The sequence below is a fragment of the Camellia sinensis genome, chromosome 2 (assembly GCF_055761805.1).
Source record: "Camellia sinensis isolate YWXY chromosome 2, ASM5576180v1, whole genome shotgun sequence".
Taxonomy (NCBI): domain Eukaryota; kingdom Viridiplantae; phylum Streptophyta; class Magnoliopsida; order Ericales; family Theaceae; genus Camellia; species Camellia sinensis.
In genome coordinates, this window is record NC_138962.1 from 151,638,572 (window position 1) to 151,644,571 (window position 6,000).

Consider the following 6,000-nt stretch of genomic DNA (forward strand, 5'->3'; position numbering starts at 1 on the left):
AACAAATGTTCAACACATATGGATGAGAAATTAGTTTCAATTCACCTAATCCTTATGCAATATCTACAACAATCATAGTTATCCTACACCGATAGCCCAAAACAAATATTTCTAAACAAATGTAAAATCTTCAATATAGATAAACTTTCCAAAATTTAAGATACGAGTGCGGACTCGCCTTTTTCCGCGCCATCGCCTTTCGAAAAGGGTTTGAAAAGAAAGTCTCACAGTTCGGACTCTACCTGTGGTTCTGAATCTAGTCTCACAAAGTGCAATGTGAAACTGATAATCACCAAAGAGTCCACATCCGGCAAATCGTTTTGGAAAATCGATTTTCAATCAAATAATGCCAAATATTAGACTGTTTTTCCAGATCGCCACCTAAATATTTTATTTTAGAAAAATTTAGGAAACCCTGACTCATGCCAAAGGCCACGTGTCGGTCATCACCAAAGTTGCCTTGGCTCGGGAACTTAGGTACAAGAGAGGAAGGTCCTGAAATGAGCACCCCCGCTCGCCCGATCAAAGATCGGCCTCTACTAAGCATGATATGTTGTTTTATAAACCTCATGTGTTCTTATTGTTGTTATTAAACTAGCTTTACTATGTGATGCACACAAGCAAGTATAGACTAGTCGCAAGACTTGGAACAATTCAATTCGTGTTTATTTGCAAAAATAGTTTGAATTCGCCATCCCAAAGTGGGCTTAGAAATGTGGATTTGCCACCTCAAGTGGGCTTAAAACATGATTTGCCAAAACAAAGTGGGCTTAAAACTCATATTCGTTGAATTGTTTCAATTCAAGCAACAAAGCCTTCATCCACAGGCACTCATGCAGTTTAGCAAACAAGCACATAGCCTACTGGTAAGCATGTGAAACATGGCAATACTCACACTCATGCAAGTATGCTAAAGCATAAAACTTACCGAGTACTCCAAGCCAAAAAAAAAAAAAAACTAGTTAGAAATAATGCATGATCCTAACTGTGCAAGATGCCTAATGCAACACATGCAATAATGCAACTAGTAGGCTCGGCTACCTAATCATAGTATTTGCAACACTTTGATAGCATGCTTCAAAACACGTATTCAAAGAAGTATTGAAATTGCAATGCACTTTGAATGATGCACCGAGCCTCGGTGCATGCAAGACAAATGAATGAATGCAAACATGCATGCATAAGGTATGCTAATTGAAACATGATCCCTAATCTAGCCATCAAAAGTGGATAAATAAAAGAGAGAAAGACGTGGGGTTGGAAGACATGCACACACGCACGTACACTTATTAGAACATTATGCCCTCGTGAAGGAGGGTCCGAATGGATAAGCTAACTAGCTATGCTAATTAAGCAAACTATTACGAACCAAAACTAATTAACTATTCTAGTTAACTAATTATTACAAACCGAATTGAATAACTAGCTATGCTAAGCTAAGTAAAGCAATTAAACTAATCAACTAACTAAGCTAATTAAATAATTACAACACTTGAATGAATGAATTAGTTACTACTAACTAATTAAACAAAGCAAGTAAATGGCCTCGAGGGCGAGGGACGCATGCATCCTCGAATCCTCCTCCCGAAAATGCCACCGCCTTGCCTTTGCAGCCTCTGTTTGCACTTATTTGAACACCAACAGCGCGGCCAACTTCCAGAACACCTCTACTCCAACTCAGGAACACACTTGTACAAAAATTCATTTATGGCCGGTGGGCTACCAATGGTGGCTGTCGGCTACCATTGGTGGCCGGTCGGCCACTCCTTCCCTGAGCTTCTTTTTTTGCTGCAACAGAGAGCAAATAGAGGCAAAGTAGTGTATTCTCAAGGAGTGTATGTACTGCTACTCTCCTTATCATTACACAAGCTCAAAGGAGTGTAAGTCTTGGCTCTCAAGCCATCAACCAAGCATTTTCATGCAAAATGGCCAAAGAACCAAGCTTATACGAGCTTAATGAGTGCAAAACATGACTCAACAAAACCACAACCCTATCATGTATGATCAAGGGTGATGGTGACCAAGGAAAGTGACACGTTTCATCACTTTGAGTATGAAACGTCCCATTTTTCTCGTGTTTGAATTAACGTCCGATCCGAACACATGCTATGCAACACAAAAGATGCTTTATATTGCCTCTTTTACTTGTTCATTTTTATTTACTCATTTTGGCTTACCAATCCATTCTTTAATTGATTAGTCCAAAAGGTGAGTGTTCTCTAATGGAAAGAGGGCTTAAACCACAAGTGTCTTGAGCATGAAACAGTCCTCATGCCGTTGGTTACTAGGAACCCTCAAAAGAGGTTTAAAACCCTTAAGCACGAGTGTCTCAATTTCACACTCAAGCCAACAAGGGGTTCAAAGCCACTTTCAAAACAAATGAAAGAGTGAAGAATAGATGAAGATTGTAGAGATTTCAGTGATGAAATGGAGTGCAAAAAGACACTAAAACATGCAAGCAACTCATGCAAATCATGTTAAAAAAGCCTAAAACATTAAGCTAGTGAAGCCTCTTTACACTACGACCATGCAATACAAGCCTCAAAGGACCAAACCAGCTTAAAACAGAGCTAAAACCAGTCAAAGCAGTAGCAAAAACATGTTGAGATTAAGGTACAAAATGCTAGAAAATCATGCTTACATGTTAAGCTATCTAGGCTTGCAAACAAGACACAAGGAGGGGAGATTACCCCCCTCCAATTTTGGACTTCAAAACCAAGTTTTTACCACTGAAATAACTCTGAATTTCAGTGGTTTAAAGGGCCAAAATGTTTGGTGTGAATATGCTAAAAGATGGTACAAAAGCTTAAACAATAAAGCAACAAGAAGGGTGAACTACCTCTTTACACAAAATGACCTCAAACCATCATGTTAAGGCTAAAAAATCAGAGTTTTTTGTAGTTGAAAATCAGGCCAAAAAAGTATAAAAAATGGAAAAACAAGTAGTTAAAACAAAGCCTAGAAGGTAAGTCTTATACCTCTTGAAACACAGCACAAAACAGCCACAATTTTAGGCTCAAACCTCCTTCAAAGAGCTCAAACTAAGCTCCAATGTACCTCAGCTCCAAGGTGGTCAAGTTTGGTTAAGAGTTAGTGTGCAAAGGTGTAGAGAAAACTAACTACAAAGCACAAAACAAGAAGAGAGAGAGAGAGAGAGAGAATATTCTAGAGAGAGAGAGAAAATTTTGATTCAAAATGTCTCACCCTCCAAAATGGGGAGGACACCCCCTATATATAGAAAATCAAGATTAAAGCTTGCATTCATCCCTCCATACACGTGTATGGAGATGAACTTTAGTGAACAACAGCTGGCACAGCTGGCAAACAAATATCTGAAAAAGGAGAAAAATGATCGTCGACCATTACCAGTGGCCGACCGGCCATCAATGTGGCCGACCGGCCACCACTGATGGCTGGTAGGCACAAGTCATGGCCGATGGACTGTGGGGATGGCCGACAGGCCACCCTCCCCTCCAGACTTGAAATAATAACCTCTTGGTCCTCAACCAAGCACAAAACAGACAAGTTTAGAGGTTCAAAGGCAAGGCGCTCGGCCGAGAACTTTAGGCACTCAAAACAAACACAAGCATGCAAAACCATCGAGTGTTCAAACGATGACATCCAAGTCTTGAGGACGGTCAAAAATGGTGTGTCTATAGTTGCCCCTCTTTGACAGAACTCAAAAGTCATGAAATGAGGGGAGTGAATGTCAATACCCAGAGACGACCTATTTTTGACAAGGCCGAAGACTTGGACAAACAAGAATGCAAAACGAAGAATGGTTGCACCTATAGGCTGCCGATGTATCCCTTTGCAAGGAATCAAATGATATGCACGATGCAGAGCATAACTTATGATCATGCAATGAGGCTATAATGAAACATCTAGATGCCAATGTCATGCAAAGAAATGCTACAGCAAACTCATACATAAGCAAGTAAACCTAAACCAAACCACATTTCATGCAGAAAGGATGTAAGAAAATTATACAGGCTTAACTACGTATCACGCAGGAAAGGCAAAGAACAGCACAACCCTTGGGCGCACCTGAGGCGTGAAACAAGATCCTAATGCGTGGCACACGCAAGGAGAGAGATGGTGTGAACTCAGGGACACACCCTAATATTCTGACCCAAAGAGAACAGTGATAAATATTGAAACACGTCCAAATATTATGTAACCAAAACAAAGAGTGGTATAAGCATCGGAACCCGTCCGAATGCTTCTAACCAAAGCATCCTAACACGTCGCACGCAAGAGGAGAAGGGAGTGTGAAAACACTGAAGGGTGGTATAAACATCGGAGCACGTCCCAATGTTTCTAACCAAAACAAAGTGGTACAAGTATCGGAACACGTTCCAAACGTTTCTAACCGGATGGGTGGTATAAACATCGGAACACGTCCCAAAGTTTCTAACCCAAGCAAGGTGGTATAAGCATCAGAACACGTTCGATGTGCTTCTAACTGGGGAGGGGGTGGTATAAACATCGAAACACGTCCTAATGTTTCCAACTAAAGCAAGGTTGTGGTGTAAACACTGGGCGTACCTGAGTGTTTCTAACCAACAAAGGAGTGGTGTAAACACTGGGCGTACCCGAATGTTTCTAACCAACAAGGAATGGTGTAAACACCGGGCGTACTTGAGTGTTTCTAACCAACAAGGTGTGGTGTAAACAACGGGCATACCCGAATGTTTCTAACCAAAACAGGGAGTGGTGTAAACATCGGGCATACTCGAGTGTTTCTAACCAGCAAGGGTGTTCAAGGAGCAGGAATGATGTTACCTGGAGTTCCTTTGAATATCATATGGTTGCACTAGCTTTGAATGAACCGTACATACAATATCGTGCCTGCATAAGAAAGAAACTCGACAAGCATAACATATTAATGGTGCATGTTCTGTGCACAATTGCAATGATGTTAAGGCATGTTCTATGCAAATGTATTTGGAAGCATGTTCTGTGCACGATTAACGGCATGTTCTATATACCAAATGCATGTTCCATGCGAACGTAAGAAACACATATTCTATGCAAGTGTGAGAAGTGTATATTCTATGCAAATGTGGCAAATGCATGTTCTATGCGAAATAACAACAATGCACATTCTATGCAAGATTAGTGAATGCATGTTCCATGCGAGACACCAAATGCATGTTCCATGCTAGACTGACAAATGCATGTTCCATGCTAGTCGAATAACCATGACACACCGTTAGAGACATGTTTTTATACATAACATGCAAGAAACAAAACAAAAACATATTCTATGCAATGAAAACTGGAGCATGTTCTATGCAACACCGAAATGCATATTCATGCAACAGTACAAAATGCATGTTTAATGTACTAAAATACAAAATGCGTGACGCACGCCTTACATATACGACGAAAATGCTCTAATGTAACATGTTCAAAAAGCAACTCTTCGATCGTGCGATACTCTTCGTCCAATAAGAAGCAAACAAGGGTCACCAAGAACACAGTTTAAGTCTCTGTGAAGAGAACCCAGGCTCAACAGTAACTTTTCTTTGCACCTCTCAGGAAATAGGGACCAAATCAATGGGAAAACAGCAAAATAGGGACATTGGGGACTGGAAGACCACCAGGGAGGGGTGCCGGCCACCCATCGGCCACTCCTAGGCACCATCGACCACAAGAGGAAGCTATCGGCCACTAGCGGTGGCCGGTCGGCCATAAATGGTGGCTGTCGGCTACCAATGGCAGATTCGAGGCAAAATGGGGAATTCACCTTGGGTCTTTATATTTACACCCTCACACCTCATTTCCACACAACCCTAAGCCCGAAAATCATCCTCCTCCCTTTCTAGACCTTCATCCTCCTTAGATCCGAGCAATACACGCGTTTTCCAACACCCCATAAACACTTCCTTCGCTAAACCCTCGTAGTTTACTCTGTTTTAAACCGATTGAAAGTTGATTTCGGGACTCCATCCTTTTTCTTCCATTTTCTTGGATTCAGTGCCCCTTCCCGGACTC